We start from the raw sequence: 22,406 nt of genomic DNA on the forward strand, positions 1-22,406 counted from the left end.
TCCCACCTGTGAGGCTCGGCCCCAACAGAGCCCTGCTCCCATTCATGGCACCTCGCAGTGCCCTCATCCTCACACCCCCACCCTGCCCTGTCCTGAGCTCACACCGACTCAGAAGAGAGAGAAATTTGCAGACAAGGTGAAAAAAGCTTGAGATGCTTCCTGCTAGGCATAAACAAAGAGCGCGAGCACTTACAGGTCTCCCGTGGCACCAGCAATCCCATCTGTTACTGATACAACTCCTGTTCCCTCTAACTGCCACGGAGGACTTCTCTCAATTACCTCTAACGCTCTTATCTCCGTCTTTCCAAAATCAGGCACGCTCTGCAGCTGCAGCGAGCCCTTCCCAGCCGCCAGCTTCCAGACACCGTGGAGGGATTTGGGGATTTCTTTCCTGCCAGCCCACTTGGAGACATCGGTCACTGATGCAACAAGGAGCTGTTAGACACTGCACTGTCCCCGGCTGCAGCACGGTGCTGGGACCTCCGTTTGCCCCCCAGGACAAACCTGAGGCTGGAGAACTGCATCCGCAGCACAAGAGATGGACGGCAGGAGGGTATCAGCTCCACCACACCAGCTGCCCTTCCTGCTTCTTTTTTAGCGCCGTTCCTTTTAATAACTCCACTTAATATTAACGTGCCGTTACCCGGAGTCCTTTTAGACCAGCAGCCTTGGAGTTGCTTGGAAACTGCTGGCTGCAATGCCTGCAAGGCTCTGCTGAGAGGGCTGGCAGCCAGCCTGCGTCCCGGGAACCTGGCGGAACAACGCCTGTACTCTGCTGACAGCACTTAAGAACAGGGACAGAGAGGGGGGAGCAGCTGCAGGATGGCCCCACTGCACCCCGAGGCTGCAGCCGTCCCAGCGAGCACAGAACAGCTGCACAAGGGGACGTAGAGAGCCCAGGTCTCAAGGCTGCATTTGAAAGCAGACCCGGAGGCAGGGGAAAGGCGAGGTGCTGGAGCAGGGCACGAGCAAAACCTGCTTGGCCACGCCAGATTTGTTTGACCAAATCTGGAATCTGAATTCAATCAGGAGAAGAGAGGGTTCTGCTGTACGTGCAAGTCTCAGCGCGGCCTTAATGGTGAAGTCACTCACCGACACCTCCGTAATACCCTATGAATAATTAGATATCTCATCCAATTTATGGCTTACCATAAAACGCTGCCACGTTTTGGGAGGCAGTACTTTTTTAATGCTGTAGCAATGACAAAAAGCATATTTTATTGCAGGAATGGCAGCGTAAGTATATTTATCCGTTGGCTAAGATTCTTCGCTGTACTTCCCTCTCTAATAGTTGTACAAACATACATACATCCCAGCTTTATTCCGTAGGATTTTCTACACTTTGCTTTTTAATTTACATAATATGTGAAATTTTCTGTATAAAATGGTGAAAGCAACGAGCCACCAACACACTCACATGCAGCGAGAGCTCCCCCGTCTCACACTGCTCCCATTTCCCAGTGGTGCCAGCACTCTGGGGTTCCCATAGCCACTCATGGAAGCTGGGCTTTGAGCTTCCATGCTTTGGGCTTTGACTGAAAAGAGGCAGATCACAAGAACAGCCCTCCATGCAGCCCTCTGCATCCTCCCTGTGGGTGGAGGTCTGCCCACAGCCCGACAGCACAGCACTGCTGCACCTTGCCCTTGCACACAGATGGAGAGCTGGGCTCATCTCGCCTGCCTCTGGCAAAGCAGTGCAGTGAAAATGCTGCCCAGGTGTTGGGATGCAAGAGGTGGCAGGGCAGCACACAAACAGCTCAGGGCAGGGATCCCAAAGGGCAGAAATGTGAGCAGAGCACCGTTAGTGCTGATGAAATGCACCTCAAACGCCATCCTGCCTGGCGCCTTCCTCCATTACCCTGTGAAACACTGCCTTCTTTTTTATGGTTGTATTTTTTTTTTTTATATTGGGGAATTAGAAGTCTGATTGATATGAATATGTAACAACACGGCTTTATTAATAGCAGCTGCATTATCAGTTAGCTCCCTGCTATTGGCAGGAGATCTGGGACAATCTGTGGCTTGAAAACTAAAGAGAAACGCAACCCGCAAAGGCAGCAGCAGCGAGATAATTTCATTCCTTTTCAGGGCGAGCTGGCCAGGACATCACAAGCACGACGCTCACCGATCCATTGCAATAGCTCTCCCTGCCCAGCTGCAGGAGCAGGCACTGGAGCTGCTCCACGCAGAGGGGTTGGCAGCCCCGGTGCAGGCAGGAGATGCCCCTTCGTGCCAGGGAGCCCCACAGCCAGCTGCAACCTTTGCAAATTGAGGTCACTCGGCACGGAGCACCGCACAAATCTCACTGACACGGGTAATAAACTCCCGGCGCAGTTTGCTTTCCTTACGACCCCCTCCACCAGCCTGGAGGCTTAAATGAAAACAAGATTACAAAGGAGATTGGATTGGACATATTTCTGGTGTGCTATTTTAGCTGTAAATTATGCCAGCTTCATAAAACCCCAACTGTTCCTTCCCAAGATCCCTGCATAGATTGGCTTGCTGCGATCAGGCGGACCGGGCGCTCGCTGCGGGCAGACGTCTGGAAAAATGCTGAAGGGGTCCAAGCGTTATCAAGATGCTGTAGCACTGCACATCCATATGCATCTACACACACACATAGGCACGGCAGCATCCAAGAACTTGCCATGGATGCTGATTAGCTAACTAATGGCACGCACATGCAGGTTTTGCTATACCTGAGCCTACAGACCTCCTGTGACACCTCCGTTAACACTCAGCCCAGCCTCTGCTCCCAGGACAGCACAATATCTGGCAGCACTGTGCTCTGTTGGGCTGGACGTGAGGTGTGGGGCGAGGGGCCCTGAATACAAAGCAGGGTGAGCCTGGCTTGCTGTGGGCAGCCCAGGAGCAGGATCTGCAGCACCAAAGGCAAAAACAGGCACAGCATGAAGTTTGCTACAGCAAAACTGGCAAGAGCTTTTGCAATTCCTCTCACGAGCAGCACTGCACCTTGGCTCTGCTCCACGACCCTGGAGGACAGCAGCGCTGCCCAAGCACACGGTGCTGCTTTGGAGTAAACCAAGCAGCACTGCCCAGAGCTAAAAGGACAGCAGTCCACCCCATCCCACAGCTCCAGCCCCTGGACCCTATCCTACCAGCACCAGCCTCCCCCACGGTGCTGCAGCCACCAGGATGAGTTCCCAAACCTTGGTGCAGCTGCTGGGCCACTGTGAAGCAGGGCTCTTTAGCTCAGCTGTAGGGATGCAAACAAGGCCAGGAGCACACCAAACACCTCCTATTCCCTGCTCCCTCCCAACCCCAAGATTGGCTGCAGGCAACCCAGCTCCGTGCCTCCTGCTCCTTCCCCTCTGTAGCACAGTTAGGGCTGCCCCTCTGCTGTCACAACCCCGTGCTGGCAGCGAGGCAACAGGGACCCAGAGCTGAGTACCACCACCCTGCAGCTGTGAGCATCCTGCCACCTCCCAGGGACAACAGCCACGCTGGGGATGCTGCCAGAAAAGCCCATGCAGCCTGGAGGAGCCCTCCTCACCCAGTTCCCGTTACCTGGAGGAAGGAGCACCAGCTGTGCCTTTCCCAGCAGCATGTCTGTAATCCTTCAGTGGCTCCACCTGCTTGGAGCCCAGCTGGGTCTCACCGTGCTTTCTGCACATGGCAGCTTGCAGCCCCACTGCCAGCCCTAGGAGCAGCACAAAGCAAAACCCTCTCTGGAACACCAGGCACACCCTGTGTCAGCCGTCCTCCTCTCACCGATCCTTCCAAGTATTGCTACAGCCTCAGCCTTGCACATCTACATCTTTCCTCACCTGAAGAACCCCTCCTGCAGAGTCAGCAACCTTTTGGGAGCCCATGCAATTCACGGGAAGGCCCCTGTGCTGCTTTTGCTAAGGAAGGACACAGCATCCTACCCAGGCACTGCACGCTGGCAGCATCGTTAATCTGCAACACCACGCTGCAGAAAATGAACAGGGTGGAATCCTCAGATTGGGCAAGATAGCAGATGGATACAAAGGGGTTTGTGCCCAGAGACCCCCGGGTGCCTCGCCGTGCTCTCCAGCAGGGATTTGCATCCCCATCATGTGGGCACACATGCGACCTCCCCCATGATGAGCAGTCTCTGCACGGTACGCTCCGTACCATTCACCACCAGGACTTGGCAGAGGGCTTGTCTGCACGTGTACATATCTATCAATACAAAACCAGGCTTCCCAGGCAATCAATAATGCTATTTAAGAGATAAATCTCAGTATCGACTGACTGCTGAGACCAGCTCCTGATTAATTTAAAAGAGAGGCAGGGAGAACGATGAGGAGCTCAGATGTGTTCCCAGCATCACTGAGCAACCATTCTGTGTGCCGAGGCTGTGTGCCTTGGAGCTGGGGCTGTGCAAGATGTGGGGTTGTCCCAGTCCCCTTGTTACCACTACCAGAGCTGTCACAGTGCTGCTGCCTGCCCAGCCCCAGAGCTGTGCTATATGGGGATGGACAGGACCACATCCTGTTGGACCCGTACCTCTGTCCCTTACTTTTGAGGCTGGAAGAACCCTGCAGCACAGACACTGTGGATGGGTGATGCCTCAGCCCCTGCAGGCAGAGTGCTGGGAGCATGCAGCACAGCTTCAGCCATTTCAGAGAGTGAGAGGGACCGTTACTGCAGCTCAGCTGCCCTCCTCCTACTGCAAGCTCTGAGACATCACCAGCATGTGGGTCCTCTTTGGTGCCAGCTCTCCCCATGCCATCGCTGGCTGCTGCACCCCAGGGAGCAGGGCTCTGCTCCTGTGGGATCCAAGCTCCGAGCAGCTTGGGGGCTCTGCAAGGCAGCTGCCTTCATTGTCCTTACATAAATGCTTTCCCATTTCTGCATTGTGGTGCCTGTGTGTTGATGCTGCCCTGTTGGATGGCACTCAGCTCACAGGGATGAACTGAGAGTTTTGGAAGGGATTTCAGTGGAAGGACCACCAGTAATGGGCTCTGCAAGCATGTGGCAGAGCTGAGGGCCAGCAGCTTTGTCCTTCAGTGCCAGGGAGCTGCTGCTGAGCAGGCAGTGGAAGCATCCTCCAGGTGGCACGGGCTGTGATTTGAAGCAAGATCTGATCTCTACAGAGCCATGAACAAGTCCCAGAGCCCAACTCGCTGCTCCCCAGCACACAGGTCAGCCAGCCTGGTCACAGGGGACAAAGCAACACGCTGAAATGTGTGTGCAAACAGTGCCTTATCTGCAGCTTGCTTTGTGCTCTGGGAGTCCCATGCTAGACAGGACCTGATGTTAGGAGCTGATGTTTCAAAGTGAGGTCTGGCTTATCTCAGCTTACAGAGCTGAGCTCCAGAGCTCAGAGAGCACTGTGCCTCTCTCCTGCCTTGGGAACCTTGAGGCCAATGGGTCCCTGTCTGGGCAACCTCCCATCTTGAGCCTTATTGCTAGCAAAGACAGTCTGAGCCTGATCTGCACCCCAGGAGGTCCTCCCACAGCACCAGCATACAAAACAGCTGTGGCTTTGCACCTGTTCCATAGGCCTTTCCTTCTCAAATGATCCCAATCCCCTTCGCAGGCAGCTAGCTGCTTGCTCAGCTCCAAGCTGCAGCTGCAGGCGGAGCTCCAGCAAGGCAGAGCCAGCTGCTGGCAGCCAGCAGCACCTGCCCATGGCACCGGGCAGCTCAGCCCTTCCTGACACCCTAGGACAGTGCAGGACCCACAGACAACACCGTGCCATTATGCTGAAGCACTGCAGCCAGCAGCACCCCACACAAGTAAACTGCACTCCAGGCTGCTGCTGTGCTAGCCAAGCGTGCATCCGATGCATTTTCCTCCCGGCCACTCAAACAGCCCAGCTACCTGAGATAAATCTATGCTAGGGCACCCCAGGTGGTGGCAAACACTCAAACCTCGGTGCTGGGGTAGTGGGATTTGCTTCCTCTCTGGGCTTCTCAACCAAGGAGCCCCGTTGCCTGCCAAGTGCTGCTCCGTGCACGTCACCAAAACCACCCAAAACTCCTTGACGAGGGACGTGAGCCCCAGCGAGCAGCGAGTGCATGAGGCTGCAGCTCAGCTACACGTCGATGCTCAGAGGGCAGGCGATGGCCTAAAGCACAGCAGGGCTCTCAGACCCGGATGGGGGTTATTCCTGCTTTCCTCTTCAAAAAGAAAAAAAAAAATTAAAAATAAATCACGTTTTCTTTCTTTTCTTAACACAATTTTTGGTTGCTGCTCAGGCGCAGTGTGGAACTCCTTGCCGCAGGATGGCAGCTCAGCATCCCTTGGGCCTGATCCAGAGCTGCTCTTGGCCCCCGGGCAGCCTTGTGCCCAGTGAGGCTCTCAAACATAACAAACTGCATCTCAGCTCACGTTGGTGAGAGCCGGTTTGTCTCCCCTCGCCTCTTCCCTTGCAGAGATGGAGAAACTGAGGCACAGGACAGTGAAAGGCGAGCCAGGGCTATCTGGTTGTCGTATGAAAGGGGAAGGATACAAATATTTTCACGTTGCTCTCGCCCTGCAGATCTCCTAAGGAGGGAACCACATCTCTCCACCAGTCCCACCGCCAGCAAGGAGGAAAACTCAGCCCATCCCAATTGTCCTGTAGCAGGGAAACTGGGAAAGAACACCAACAAGCCCAAGCCAGAAGCAAAGCACTTTCCCCTCTGTTCTTTCAGCTCAGCTGGGTGCAATCCACATCAATAAACGCCACAATACCGGGAGAACACCAAGGGTATTGCTGCCTGGGAGCGTGCCAAGGTGACCCAGCAGCAACGGCACAGCTCCTGGGTGGGGAAAGCGGGGCTGTGGGAAGCAGCACGGATCCCATTCAACCCCTCCAGAGCCCTAAGAGCAGATTCCTCCTCCTGTGCCTCTGGGCTGGGCGGGTACCACCTGCAGATGCACCATCCATGAGCTACAACCGCAGCAGGATGGATGGAAAGGATGCACCCCAGGCTGCGTCCTCTGGTACCCGCACAACATCACGTCTACCATCGCCCCACTGAGCGAAGCAGAGTCTTGCTTCAGCGCCTTCGGAGCACCCAAACCTGGGGGGAGCACGGGAACCCCGCAGCAAGGCAGGAGGAGGCAAACCTCCCCCATAACCTTGGCGCGGGCAGCGAGCAGAGCACCGCTCGGAGAGCGGAGCGAACTCCTTCAAACTGCTTGAGACGGCAGCGAGCAGCGCGCATCTCCATCCCCCGGCCCCTCGGTCCCCTCCTCCGGGCGCACAGCGCTCACCTCGGCTCCGGCTCCGCTCCCTCCGTCGCTGCCGGTGGTTCAGGCGGGCGGCGCGGCGGGCGGGCACGGCCTGGCCCCTGCGGGCCGCCGCCCCCATGGCTCTGCCGCCGCCGCAGCGCCCGCACCGCGCACCGCACCGCGCCCCGCTCAGCGCGCAGCCCGTGCCCGCCGCCCCGCCATACCGCCGGGCTGCCCGCTCCCTCCCGGCCGGCGGCGGCGGGCGGCTGCGGCACCGGGCGCTGTGCGCGGCTCTGCGGGGCTGAGAGCGGCTGTGGATACGCGGGGCGGGGCCCGGGGAGAGAGGGAGGAGGGGGCGGGGGGGCGGCGGGAGGACCCCGCGCTGCCCCGTCGGGACGAGGGCGCGATCGGCTGCGGTGTGCGCGGTGCGCATCCCCGGGTCCCCATCCCGTCGGAGGTCCCCCGCCCGCTGCTCTGTCACTGGAGGAGCGCTCCTCTCCGCCGCCCTTTCCGAGCTGGAGCATCTCCCCGCTGCCCATCCGCCCCCTGAGCCCCCGATGCTGGGCTCCAAGGCCACCTCCGCGCCCCCCGCAGCTCCGGTATTGCCCCGCCAGGATCCAGCCCCGCTTGCCATCCGTGCCATCCGCTCGCTCGACACCATGGGAACCTGCTGCAGTTCCCCGTCAGCTTCATTTTGAGCACCTTTAGAACTTCTGTGCGATGTGCCAGGTTTGCACCTCTTGCTCTTCACCCTTCTCTCCAAACGTGCTGTGCTTCCTGCGCTCCCATCCATAGGTAACTCCATGGTAACCTCCTCCATTAAAAAAAAAAACACCAAACAACAAAAGCTCTTAAGGAAACCGTTATCTAGGCACAGAAGGAGGCTTGTGCGTTTTTCTCATTAAAATACGGAGAAATGAGGGCTGGGGGGTGAAGTTACCATGGCTTTGGGGAATTCAGGTAAACAATTAGCTGGATAGCGCCCACAGGAAAGAGCGCAAGCAGGTTCGCAAACCGTGAATCCCTCCTTTAAGAAGCCATCTCCCATTCCATCGTTACTCCTCGTCTTGGTCAGGGCTCCAACAATTCCCAGAAGAACTCAGACCTGCCTGCAGCTTCCCGGCTCTGACCTCTTACCAAAACCACAAGCACTTCTGCTGCCTTCATTGCGTTCCCCGTCCCACCAGCAGCTCTGTGCCCTGAGCCCTTACAGAAATCCCACCCAGCCCTTGGCCACACGGTGCTCCCCATTTTATCAGCGCTCCCCCAGACCTCTCTGCAGCCACAGAATCACCAGCAGAGCAGCACTGCTCTGCTCAGAGAACATTGAGATTGCATTCCCCCCAAGTGGTTCTTCTCTCTCCATCTTCCACCTGACAACATGCCCGTGCTGGGGGTCTGCGTGCCCCTTCCTGCTGCCTTCCTGAGCACAGCATACCTCAGGAAGGCTCTCTGCTCCCATCTCAGCTTCTCCTGCACTATTTTTAAGCTCATGGCAATTTTGGTCTCCTTACAGATACAACCGTGTGAAAATAACTTGTAAAAAAATATAGATATTTTCAAGATGAAGATTGAAGGGAAGATCTAACAAAGCTGATAGCGTTTTCTAGCTTTTAATATCAAAGTTTGCTCCATAAATACACATTCATCCCTCTGCCTCGCCTGTGTGCACAGATATCCTTCCCATTGCAGAGCATTAGGACGTGCTGCTTGCAGCCACTACCTCACACACACCTTTCAGCTTTGGCTGCTGCTGTAAAGCTGTTAGAAGCACGAGCTCAGAGAGGGGGACTCGGCCCTCCTGCAAGGAGCTGGGAAACATCCCCTGGTGCGTGGGATCACTGCTCCAGCAGCACGTGTGTGGTAGATGGGATGAGGATGGGAGGTGCACACCTGGGCTTCCTCTCTCCTTAAAGAGGAGCAGAGCAGCCCCCTCCTACTCCATCTCTCCAGATGGCTCCGAGCCAGAGCGAGTAGGAGAAATCACGACTACCCGATGGCTGCTTGGCAGTTGTCATGAAACAACCCAGCAGTTGTCAAGCCGGATCGCTGCCGCCTGCTGGGAGCCACGCTGCCACGACATGGCAGGACTCAGCGCTGCCCCATCCCTGGCTGCTCCATACGGAGCCCCGAGTCCTCAGCAGGGCTCACCAAAACCACTGGGCTGGGTTAGGGGAGCAGAGCTCAGCCCCCAGCACTGAGAGAGCTCGGTTGCAGTGGTGCTGGGCTGAGGGCACAGCATCCCTCCTGCCAGGCATCGTGGGAAGGCTGTTGTGGAATAAACATCCCATTAAGCCCAGGAAAAATAAAATTAGCTCGCCGAGCCCAGTGGGATGGGAAGCAAACAGCTCCATCGGCACTCGAGAGCGAGCGTTTATGTAAGCAACAGGCTCAGCAGCTGTGGGAGCAGCAGCAGCACCAAGGAGTGGGGCTGGGAGCAGGTGGACACCAGCACCTTTCCCAGGCAGTTGTCACCTGCAGGGCACAGCAATGCCCACAGCTATTGCAGGGGACCTTTGGTGATGCTCCTCCTTGCAGGATGCAGAACGGAGCAATGAGCCCAGGGGGTGCAAGGCAAGGAGGCTTCTTCCTGTGCTTCTCCCTGTGCCAGGGGTGGCTGTGTGCAATGAAGGTGAGAGGGTGTTGGGGTTTTGGGGACCTGGGTTGGACTGCAGGGACTTGTGAAGGCAGCACTGTGAGCACAGGGTGCCTGGAGGTGGTGTGTGCCCTTCTTGCAGTGGTGGGGTCTGGGGGGGGAGTGGAACAGCCGCTGGGCTCCTTTCTGCTGCCTCTCCCCCATTGCCCTCTGCCTGCCTAAAGCTCATCTCCCACAGCACCTGCTTCAGCCTCCTCAGTCCCCAAAGGCCTCAATTAAACATGTGATTAGGAATGCATTGCAGTAACAGCAAAACAACCCTTCAAACTGGAAAAAGAGCATTCTTCACACGGCAAGATTTGTGTAAGCCTGCAGGAGCTCGCTGGAGGCAGAGCCCCATGTTTCTGGTGCAGACAAACTGGGGCAGCTCCATGTTCACACCACACACTCCCACCAGCACAGGGATGCTCTGTACTGGGAATAATGGGGTACAGTGGGGAACAGAACGCCAGCAGCTTGCAGGTACCGAGGAAGCCCATTCATTCTGCTATGGATTTGCCTCTCAGCCCTGAGAAGTGTCATCCTCCAGTGGAGCTTCTCTGGGAGCACTCAGGATCTCTCACCCTGTGCCATTAAAGGAGTCATTAAACTCACACAGCAGATCTTCCCATTGTGGAGAGCAGGCAAAGAGCTTTCTCCCTTGCACCCAGTTGTTGACTAACAAGGAACCTGATAACAAGGAACCCTATTCCAACCCTGGAGGATCTCAGGTCCATCCGGGGCTCCAGTTTCACCCCACAGCTGGGAGGACAAGCAGGCACCAGGAGCACAGCCCCGCAGGGATGCAGCACCCAGGGACCACACCGCCCTGTGGATGCCATCCCAGCAGCAGAGCCAGCGGGATGGCAGCGGGGTGATGGATGGCAGCTGTCTGTACGGCTGCAGCACAATTACAGAGCGGAGCAGTGCCGGAGCCGGCCGGGGAGATGGCAGCACTCCAGCTCTGCGGCTCCTTCCTTACCTGGCTAAATTGGTCCATCTGCACAGAGCAGCCTGGCTGCCAGACAGCTCAGCCCCCTCTGAAAGCCGGAGGCATCAATGCCTTTGCTAATTGGACCTGTTGCCGTGGCTATTTTTCGCTTTGTTTTCCTTCCAGGCAGCGGTCGGGGCGTGCTGAGGGTATCAGAGCCCTGCCAGGGGCTCGCACCTGTGCCAGGAGGGCAGGACCTGAAACCGGCTGGAGGAGGCGAATACCTTTGCCCATCCCTTCCCCGGGTGTAGCTGTGGGAGGGGAGCAGGACTCATCCCTTGGCACAGAGGTAGGCAGCACCCGTCCCCTCCGTGCCACGATGGGGCCGTCACCGCAGACGGACTGCAGCCATTCAAGGAGGGCTTGAAGCAGCTGTGGCCGCCTTATTGCATCTGTATCAACGCGAGCAGCCCCAGCGCACACCTCCCCACGGAGAATTGCCCACACATCCCCACCCCTCCTTCCTCCCCTGCCCCCCTCCCCAGCTGGTAGCGGAACGCCGGGTCCGGAGGAGCGAACAAACAGAGATTTGACCACGCGAAGGAGATGGAGGCATTCGCGAGAGCGCATCTGACAGCTCGGGGCGAGCGGAGAGCTGGCGCTGGAGGAGCGATGGTAATTACAGCCTGTTTGCACTCACTCCCTCATTTAGCAGCAGAGCTTTCCATCCTCGCACGCAGCCCGGCTCCCACTACTCGCAGCCCGCAGCTCTCCCCCAATTCCCAGCTCTGCCCCATCACCCCCCGGCTCTGCCCACCCCCCTCCGTGGGGCCACGCAGTGTTTACCTCGCCGATGGCTGCCTCGGTTCATCCCCTTCTCCCTCGCCCTGTTGCTGGAGGAGCAGCAGTGAAATTACACCTCCTGCTCCACACCCCCGCGTTCCCGTACTGTCTCCTGGCCAAACCCCGTTCGTTGCCTGCTGTTATTTTTAGCTTCTGGGAGCACTGATCTTTTTTTTTTTCTCTTAATGGCACACGTGTGCTATGAGAGGAACACAGATAGAGCCGCGGGTCCCAGCACAGCGAGCACCCCATGGGGCAGAAGGGCATCTCTTTTGCTTCCCTCTCCCCCTTTGCATCGCAGCCTGCGGACCCCCATGGGCTGCCGCCCCCTCTACAGGTGAGGAACGACCACAATTCCTCCCTCCTGGGGATCAGGAGTGCAGCAGAGATCGGGCAGTACGTGGGCTCCTTTATCTGGTGCTGCTTCCACGCACCTGAGCACAGAGCAGCTCCCTACCCGAGGGGGTGGGGGGAAATGGAAGAGGATAAGCAGCCTTTTTCCACTTCATACCTCTATTAGGAGGTGGGGGTCTGATCTAAGGCCTCTCATAGGGATGAATTAAGGACTGTGAAAATACGGTGCTCCTCCTCAATGCCGTGCAAGGGAGAGGACTTATATCTGGGACCATCTGCAGCACCCCCTGCTCCAAGATGTGTGCTCATCACACCAGCCCTCATTGCCAGCCAGGACCCCAGCATATCTGCAGCCCCCCTGGCAGCACAAGGAGTTCAAAGCCATCCTGCAGCACAGCAGGAAAATAAATCAGGAGCAAAGCACAGGGCTGGCAGCTCGCTGCTGGGCAATGGCCCCTTCGAGGACACCTCTGCTGCTCTCCATCAGGATTTTCCAGTCGTTGTAATGAAGTGAAAGCTGATTTACTGCCTTTGCCCTGCAGTTCTGGGCACACTGTGGACCTCACCTTCAGTGCTAACAAGAGCATTTAAAGGGCTTTTAGCCGCAGCACCAATCGACCCCAAATAACAGCAAGGGCTGGGAAAGGCTGGGAGAATATCTAGGATATGGAGGATGCTACCAGACTACACTGGAAATGCTTGCATGATAGTTGGAGATTCAATGCAAACAGTGTCCCGGAGGCCAAGGGCTTTTGTAGCACAGAGGAGAGCTTTTTGGAAAGCAGGAGATGATTCATAGCAGCAGAGATGGCCGATTGCTTAGGGAAGCCTCAAACCTCAGCAACCTCCAACTCCTGTTGCATCTAATGAGGCTGCAAGCTGTCCCTCCTCAGAAATAACATCTTGGTGACGGTTCTCTCCATACTGCTGTCCAAACAGCCGCAGATCCACAGCTGGATGAAGTGGGGTGGTTACATGAGATAGGATTCAGGCAGATCCCAAGCTCAGCTGGGCTCAGAGGGGAGGACAAGCAGTCCTGCTGCAAGGCAAGCAGAGCAGCAACCAAACTCCCAAACACTCCTGGAGTTCATCCGTTGCCTCCCTTATTTTAATCCATGTTGCAATGAATTAAACATGTTTTAATATCAAAAATGGAAGAGCAAGGATCAGCAGTCATAAATCCTTCCGCACTCATTTTCCATATGAAGCTGGTGTGTATGCAGGGCAAGCACAATAATTAGAGTCACACAGTGATTTATTTGGAGGAAGGAACTGAAGGCATTCAGACATTGAATTCTCATTCTCAGCATGCACCCATTCCTGCCTGGGGTAAATCTCTCCATGGTGGGGATGCTGGAGGGGTGGAAGGGCTGGATGGCACACAGCTGGGGCTTCCATGTCCCATGGTGGGGACAGCAGTGCCCAGGAAGGCTCCTTCACTGCAGATGGGGATGCTGGGTCCGGATCTGGGGATCATTTGTGGCCATCACACCAAACTGAGCACCACCCCCAGCCTGGGCCCCAGTGCTTTCCTGGTCCCTTTACACAGCTGCTAACTCTGGCCCAGCAGAGCCAGTGGCAGACATCTGCATTTCAGGCACGCAGCACAGAGCTGAAGCCATGGTTACACACCTCTTTCTATTCTAAGCAGATGCTTTCGTGAGTTGTTTCTAGCTGTCCTCTGCCTTTCCACCTTTGTGCCTGGGAGCTGGCAGGTGTTACCCCAGCAAGAGAGCAGCTCTGCAGGCGGCTGCAGCTGACATACAGGCTGGAGGTGGGCACTCCAGCTGGGGCAGTGTGAAGGCTGTGTGTCCTAAAGCAGCCCAGCCCAGAAGCAATGGCACTGTGGGACAGGAGATCCTTTGGGGCAAGTGATGGAAATCAGCACGGCGGGGGCGAGGAGGGAGATGGGACCTCTGGCTGCGCCTCTGGAGCCCCAGGAGTTTGGTGCTGGTGGTACTGAGCTCAGGGCTGCCCCATCCCTCAGTAGTCACAGCAGCATGCCAGGGGCTTGTGGATGCCTTTGAACGTTCCCCAGGAGGCACAAATCCCTCCAGAAATGCACCCCACGCACGTACAGGCTTTCAATGTGTTCTCTAGTTCCTTCCCTCAAGCGGGAATCCCTGGGCACACAGAGTGCTTTGCCCCAAAGGAAGCAGAGGATTTTGCCTTTGCTTAACAGAGATAAAAAGAGGAAAACAAGCAGCAGATCCCCAGCTTTGGGAGCACCACCAGCTGGTCCCTTTGCCAACTGGGTGTTCCCACCTGCATGCCATGCTGTGCCATGCCATGCCGTGCTGCACCTTGCTGCCTTGCTGTCCCACCATGTGTTCCCCATATTTGCTTTTTCCTCCAAACCTCAGCCTCCAAAATCACAGAGCCGTGCATGAAGGACTGAATTTTTAACACGTTCTTTGAGGATTAAATTTCAAGGCCTCATAAATACCCGGAGAGGCTCGGGGATGCACACCTAGCAGCAGAAGATAAGCATCTAAGAACTGGTATTTAAAAATGAACGAGTTGCAGTGTTCAGATCAATCCTTTGATATTTAGAAGCCCAATTCCTGAAGTCTCAACCTGGGAGAGGGACTTGGATGGAGCTATGGAGCTTTCATAGAATCACAGAAGCATTAAGGTTAGAAAAGGTGATACAATCCAACCACAGCCCCACTGTGCCCACTGACCACAGAGGAAACACATCAGCCACCATCAATGGGGTGAGGGCACTGCTGGGGCCCCAAACACCGCCTGCAACAATGTGGGGAAAGCAGAGGACTGCATTTATTTTTAGATGCAAAGCATTTGTGTTTCCCTCTTTTATGGAGATGGGCTGAAAGGAGTGAGAACAGACGATGGTGTTGAATTCCTGATCCAACACTTCAGATGTGTGCCATCGAAATAGCATTGCAAACAGACCCTATGGGAACCCACAGCTCAGGGTCCCTCTCAAGAAGCCCTGAACAGGAGCTGCTGTGCTGCGAGGCCGGGAGCAGCGCCCTGCCTGCATGGAATGCATGGAAATACATTTTGATGTTCCCTTTGAATCACTCCTCTTTCCTTCTTCTCGTCCCCAAGGTGCTCTTAATAAAGCCAGAGGGGGAAAAGCTCTTTCTGTGGATTGTAGACGAGCAGGATCTTATCTTCTGTCTTGGTTTACTCTGTAATCCTGTTTAGAAGTGGAATACAAAGTGCTAGAGCCATCAGTTTGTGCCCCGTAGCTGAGAAAGGCCCCTTCTGTTCTGCCACCATTCCCCATCAGCCTGCTCATGTGCTGAAGCCACCTGTTGGGTGGGAAGGCGCTGTGGTGGAAGCCCAGCCTTGTCCCTTCCACGTGTGTGGGACTGGGGCTGGGGATGGGATTCAGCCCCCACCAGATCACTTCCTCTCCTCCTCCTCAGTCCAGTGCAAACCCAGAGCAGCGCCCCCCAGCCCCATGTGCTGAGTGGGGAGCAAATTCTCCTTCCAGCCAGGCAGTTGTCAACCCCTGCTGCTAATTGGTGTGGCTGTTCTCTCCTGGGACTGCAAATCTGATGGTTTCTCACTGTCCTTTTGCATTTTGCATTGTATTCCGTTTAGCTGAGGATGCTGTCAGCCCCTGGGGCACTTTTGATTTAAAAGAAGAAACAAACACGCAGACCTCTTCCAATTTCCAGCATGGCACAAAGCTGCCTGCAGCCCATAGGGTTCTGTGCTGCACTCTGTGCATCCTATAGTTCCCCAAGCACAGCTCCAGAGCATAGAGTCCAATGGCACAGCTGAGGGCAGCACAGCCCTCCCCTCTCCCTTCCCCTTATTCAGCAGCATCCCCGCTCACTAGCAGCCAGGCATCAGCCCAGACTGAATAGTGACATGACAGTAAGTTCTCCCATTGTATGGTAGCACAGACCTTCAAACTGCTCACTGAAAGAGCATGACTGGCCCCAACAGAGCCTGTAATTAAAGGTAACTGCAGCCCTGCATGGTTACAGCACTAATAAAGCAATGAATGAAGATGACACTCCTCTGCTGTGGCTGGAGGGAGCACCTGGCTGGGCTGCAATCACACTGTAAGCACTAATTGGAGAGGTCAGCTTCTTCCCATCAGTGCTGTGTGAATGCTGAAGGCACAAGGGGAGAAGCATGGGGGTGGTAGCAGGAGCTTTGGCACTGAGAGCAACCCCAGGAACTGGAGCCCTTCTTGAGGACATCTCCATCCCATTCAGCCTCACCAGGCCTGCAGCACTTCAACGGAAAGTGGAAAGATTTAGGAGGCAGCAGGAGGATTCTCACTGAGAAAGGAATCCCCTGCAGCGATAAAGAAAAGAGCCAGTGCTGGGTGCACGGCAGGGAGGAGAGCTGTGAGGAGGAGGAGATTTGGGAAGGAAGAAGCATAGCAACACCTGAGCACATGCACACAGGGCACACAACGGGGCTGTGCTGCCAGTGGCAGGGTTGCTATGAGAGTAACATGCTCAGTGCAATGTCAGCATCCTCCAGAGGAGATCCCCCAGCACAGCTGTGGGACGGGGACTGTGCAGCTCAGAGAGGAGATCAGAGGCACATGTCTCATCTCAGCCCCTCTGACCCCAGGTACACAATGAGGTTGAAGGCAGCAGCACAGACAGCAGGCAGATACCTCTATAGGCAGCTCAGTCCCTTCAAAAACTCAGACCTGGAGCAGGATTCCAACTCCTGGAGTGCAGAAGCAGCTTGAACAAGTGGGAAATGCAGAGCCAGGGCACAGCCGGAGGTGCTCAGCCCACCCCAGGTGCAGGCACAGGCTGGGGCCATCATGCAGCATGCTTTTATTTCTCCCTTCCCCTTCTCTGCGTGCTCTGCCAGCAGTGAGCGCCTGGCCAGCGAAGAGAAAATGGATTTGACTGCAAATGCTGCCAAGTGCAGCGAGTCAACGCACTGGGAAAACTAAGGAGACAATTTGATGCTGCTCCTTTAGCACCAGCGATGTTGGGTGTGATTTGATAAAAAAGAAGAGTCAGTATTTCCAAGCTGAAAGGCAACTGTTTAAACTGGTGTCTGCAGGCTCACAGGTTCCTTGATGCTTTCATCTTAGCCTGGATTTCCACTGACAAAAAACTCCAGGCCAGGATTCCAGAAGCAGTGCCCCTCTGAGATGTGCTGACTGGAGCTGAGAGCAGCCTGGGTGCTTTGGTGAGGTCTTCTTTCCAGGCAGAGGGAAGGAGTGTGAGTGCTGCATCCTCACCATAACAGTGCAAATGTCAATGGCAGAGCCCCCCACCTGATCTCTGTGGGACTCCTGGCTCAGCAGCACAGCACTGAGATGGTGAGCTATTAAGCACAGAGCTGGAGTCTAAAGATCAACATGAAGCATCCCTTACCCCTTGGGTTTGGCTCCAAACACCCGTGATGTAAATGGAGCTGGACTGATGACAAACCTGACCTACTGCTGGCACCAGTGAAGGACAGCAGGGGACTCCTTGGTCCCTGTGAGCCCCTGCCTGCTCCGTTTTTTGCACAGGCACAGCCAGCAAACTGCCACAAAGCCCTGATCAGTGTCTTTTGCACCAAAGTGTCTTCAGAGGGTTGAGCTCTGCAGACCTGATCTGCCTGAAATATGGAAGCGCTGCCAGAATGGTGGAGACGTCCTGGAGAACACGCAGGGAAATGGAGTGGGTGCAGAGGGAGAGATGCTGAGATATTGCAGCCACAGAAATCCAATTCCCTGTTCAATTCAATGCTCTGAAGATTGTGCTGATAGAGGAACATCTTTCAAACAGGGACGAGGCTGCAGGTTGGGGATGCAGAGAGGCACTCGTGTGTGTACACATGGGCACAGAGGGGGAGATGATTGAGAGAGCCCATAAGAGTGATGGTGGAGAATATGGAAGTGAACACAAAAATCAGCCTGGGAAATTCAAATAACTGCTGCGACGTAATGGGCTGAATGCATCCCGAGTGCTCAGCAGCGACACGGGGGAGACGCGGAGCCTGAGACGTCAGGAGCAGCCATTAGGATGGCTCCGCTTCAGAGGCTTTTAAGGAGCTATTTTTGCCATTCTGCAGTTATTCTGCAGGATACTCAGCCCCTGCCATCCTCCAGAGAGCTCATCCTCCTCTCTCGGCGTTCCCCATCACCGGAGGTAGAAGAGGGGCCTGGAGCACACAGCCACCGGCAGCACAGAGTTCCTGTGCTCGGCCCCACAGCGCTGCTCCAGCACCACCCCATTGGCCCCATCCCATAATACTACCCCTCTGCCACACTGTCATGATGGGAGCGCAGAGCTGCCACCCATCAGCATCCATCAGAGAGCTATGGTGTGGAATTAGCAGCTGCACTGGGTCCTTTGGTTGGATGTGGGTGCCCTCAAGCAGTGTGTGAAGGCACACCAAGTGCCAACAGCCTGCTGGGTGCTGCCTTCCAGTTGGAGATGCCATCCCCCACCTGCCAGCTCCACCAGTTTCTCCCTGGGACACCCAAGGGTCCCAGTGCCAACACCTCAGTTATTTTTAATGAGGAGCAGAGCAGAGGAAGATCATGTTTGCAACAGATATGTAAGGTACAGCTTACCAAGGGCAACAGAGAAACATGAGGTCATGACAGAAGAGCTCTTTCTTGTTTGCCCACAGAAGGAAGTCAAGCTGTTGTGATCCCACTGCCTCCAGAAGCCTGAACGTGGTAACAGGAACAGAAGAGGCTCTGAGGTTGCAGCAGGTGGCTTTATAGCTCTATAAAAGTATAAAAAGCTGTAGCTATAGTTTTGATGGAGAGCTCCCAGTCAGCATGGCAGCCTGCTCCCATGCACACCACTGACACTTCCCTCCAGACCTCCCATAGCCAGCTTCAGTGCCTACATCGCTGCACATGGGCCATTCCCAGCCAAGTTCCACCCACTCCATGAAGATCTGCTTCCACGGGACAAAATGTCCATCAGGGTAGAAGACCATCAGGGTAGGGCTGTTATTTAACAGACTCAGATGTTATGGGGTTTGAGCTGCTCAGCAATGCTTTGAGGAGGAGCAGCCCCAGCAGAGAAGCAGAGCTGTGTAAGCACTGCCCAGGGCCATCCTCCTTCTGTACTGCATGGCCCCATTAGCTCACCCATACACTCCCCTCACAGCTTGTGGGTTATTATTCCAGCCTCCAAAAACATAAACAGTTTCCTTGATTTAAGGAATGAGGCTGAGCACCCGGAGCATTTCTCACCTTGTCAGAGCCTCCCACATTCAGCCATCACCCTGCTACTCCTCCAGCCCCCCAGGCACAGTACATAGCCTAGCACAAATCACACCTCTCCCAGCCTCCTCACCAGATCATCACCCGGGGCCTGCAACAAACACTGGACAGCAGGTCCTCATTACAGGGCACACATGGAGCCCACCCAACACTCAGAGCATTGCTGACCTTAGCCACGGCTGCTTACATCTATTAGACATCCTAGATGTCCAGGAAACATCTGGCTTGCCTACATCATCGCCTTAAAATTCAACAAATTCAGCTCTATTCATTCCTATCCCTGCCGTTTTATGCAGCTTTCCAAGAGGAAAAGAATGTTCCAGAAGGCATTTCTTTCTCCACGTCCTGTTGCAGCTGCAGGAGGTAGGTGGCCAAATGCAGCCTGGCTGCCTGGGCAGCCTTTGCTGAGTGCTGGAACCACCAAGCCCAAACAGCATGGATTGGAGTGCTGGTCAGCAGCAGGACAGCTGCTGGAGCCACAATAGAGACCAATGATAAAAGAGAGTTGGTCCCCAAGGAATGTGGGTGGACAGCATCAGCATACCTGTAAACCCCTCAGATCTTCTCTCCACAAATGAGAGCATAGAGAGGTGACTTTGAGCTGAGAAAGGCTAAAGTGGTCAAACATTTCATCAGTTTGAGAGAAAAACTGCAAAACCTAAGGTGCTCCTGTGCTGTCTGTGCCACTGCTCCAGGGCTGGGATCTCAAAGGTGACCAAGAAGACTATGGGAAGTGAAACACAGAGCAAGCTGGGAAGCACACTTCAGTGCAACACCGTGGCTCGGGTGCAGGAGCAAGTCCCAGTAAGAGCAATGGCTCTGCCAGCACCACTGGGGGAAACAAGGTGCCCACAAGGCAATACCACACACTGCTTATCAGGATACTTCTATTAACAGCTTCCATCTCACTTCCACAGCTACACTACCCTCTACTTGACTGCAATACATTTAATCAAGATGTTTCTTAGGGAACCAAATAAAGCTTGATGATGCTTAATGGCTGGGGCTTAATGGCAGGGTTGTTTAACTGGGCTCATAATTTTGATTAATTAAGATGCCTGCAGGTGTTAGAGTGGTACTTAGGCAATAGCTTTGATGTTCAGAGGCAGAGGGGTTTTTGTATCCCCTTCAAAAGATGTTCTGCCAGCGCTGGTTCAGCAAAGCAGAACTGCCTCCAAGCATTTGCAAAACAAGTTAACTGTGTTGGAGCTGGCAGCACCTTGCCGAATTCCGGTCCCTTGGACCAGCTGCTTCTCGGGACAACCCACAGAAAAACACCACCACAAAAACCCACAGCAAACAAACAAGCCACCAAAAACCCACCAAAACCAAGACCTGTTCTAGGGCAGCCTTGGTCTCCTTGAGAGGAGAAAAATAACACAAGAGGATCTCCATGGGGTGATGGCAAGAGGCCCGATCAGAACAGCAATGTGCACATCCTGGGACTGATTTGTATTTCTGTTTCCTATTCAGCAGCCAACACTCTTACAAAACTTACTTACCTCTGAGATTTTTGCCTCTTGAATGCAAATGAAATGTACACAGGTTTAAAAATGTATGGGGAGAAAATAGGACATGGATACCAGTGTGGCACACGCTCATTTCCATTTGAAATCAGACTGAAGCATTGGAGAGAGACAAAATGAGCCAAACTCACCTTCGTTGTCAGTATCAAACATTAACGTCACATTAAACAGAACTTGATTTAAGGCTAAGGAAATTACTGCAGTCAAATATAAGGGCAATGCTACCTTGTGGACTGAGGACTGGGACAGGGCTTGGAAGAGCAGAGCTCCACTCTCTTCTTTGCAGTGGACTTACGGGATGCCCTTGGGGAAACGTTTTGTGCACGCGTGTACAACAACAGGGCCAAGCCCCCACTTCTAGCAACTGACATCACAAACAGAAGAGCACAGCAGCACGTTGCCCATGAACCACGAGGCAAGCCTTTTCCAAGAACAGCCTCAGTGTCACTTCTTGGCAATCACACGCAGTACTAACTGAGTCAGGAGGAATGATCTCAGCCTTTCATACATCTGCATTGTTCCCCTCCCCGTGGCTTTGTACAGTTGGAATAAGAGATGTTCAAATGCAATGTATGGAAACTTCAAATACAAATTGGAGTTGCCCCTGAATGTTGTCAGCGTGCCCAGTGGCTTAGGATGAGTCATAACTGTTTTTCAGTGCACTAACACCAAAGCAGAGATTGGGCAGTATTACTCTGATCCAAGGAATGGAGCCACTTTAAGGTAAGTGGTGGAAGCACACAAACATGATCAGGTTTATATGAGAGTTATAAAGAAGTACATTACAAACAACAAAGTCTGAAAACTCCAATTGGCAAAAATGCATCTGAAGAATCACCATCAATGTCTTCAATAGAGAATTCACCTTTCCTATCCCAAGTTCAGCAGCATGGATGCCATCCATAGCCCAGCTGGCCAATTTTGTTTTATTTTTATTGCCAGACAAATGCAGGACCCAAAGCCATTTTATTTTCATAGTGATTAAAAGATTTAATTAAGACCCATCAAAGTACCAGCCCTGCTTGTCCTCTCCTCTTTGATTGCTGAGCGGATCTCTTTGCTTCCTGCACGTTTAACAGCACTAAGTGAATGTATTTGCCCAGAAGGTGGTGAGAGAAATCTCTTGGTTACCCATCTCTGTCGCTCCAGATTAGACCTGAAGGCCAAAACAAAAGCTCCTGCTGCACTTCAGCCCTTTAAGAAAATGGTACTTTGTAATGCAAAATTCCTCTCCTTCTTCCACTTTTAGGAAGTCTCTGGGGGTAAAACGCGGAGGAGGAAGAGTGAAAAGTAACCAGAATGGTTCATTAGAGCATATACTTTTATTAATAAAGATCAGAAGAATAGCTGGAGGGACAGCAGGTGAATGGATGACATTGAACCATATATTGTCAAAAACCATTCAAAAGAGCTGACTTGTTCAGCAATCCAGCAGTAACTGCCTGCCTTGTTCTGCCAGGGTAAAGAAGCCTCAGAGATGTGGCTATGGATCCCCAAAGAGTTTTGGAGGGGATCTGAACTGGCCTCAGTGCCAGCATTGGAGGCCAAGTACACCTCACTTGCAAGTCTTCCAACAGTAACCAGGAACCAGAGCTGCTGGTCAGAGCCTCCTCGTGCTACTTATAGACACTAACCACAGAAAGACTTTCCCCACTTTGCAGACTTTGTGATCTCCTATTTTCCAAATCAGAGCCCATGTCGGACTGCAGGAAGCAGAATGTTAACCAGAGCAGCTCAAGAGCCAGACAGCCCCAGCTTACAGGATCTGTGAGT

The 22,406-nt window shown here is 54.2% G+C and overlaps 1 protein-coding gene across 6 annotated transcripts in view; it reads right to left on the reverse strand.

The window, feature by feature from the left end:
• Positions 1-22,385, reverse strand: part of FRMPD3 (FERM and PDZ domain containing 3) — a 54,896-nt gene extending 32,511 nt beyond the window's left edge. For 2 of the 6 annotated variants that reach the window (XM_090150455.1, XM_090150460.1), the window contains exon 1: positions 11,565-22,385. The gene's annotated coding sequence lies outside the window, so the exon portion shown is untranslated. Of the gene's footprint in view, positions 1-279; positions 7,135-7,194; positions 7,299-7,854 lie in introns of those variants that run through there. The other 4 variants (XM_090150458.1, XM_090150456.1, XM_090150459.1 and 1 more) reach the window with 4 other exon arrangements.
• Positions 22,386-22,406: the final 21 nt, after the last annotated feature.

The sequence above is a fragment of the Phasianus colchicus genome, chromosome 14 (assembly GCF_987193195.1).
Source record: "Phasianus colchicus chromosome 14, bPhaCol1.hap1.1, whole genome shotgun sequence".
NCBI classification, from domain to species: domain Eukaryota; kingdom Metazoa; phylum Chordata; class Aves; order Galliformes; family Phasianidae; genus Phasianus; species Phasianus colchicus.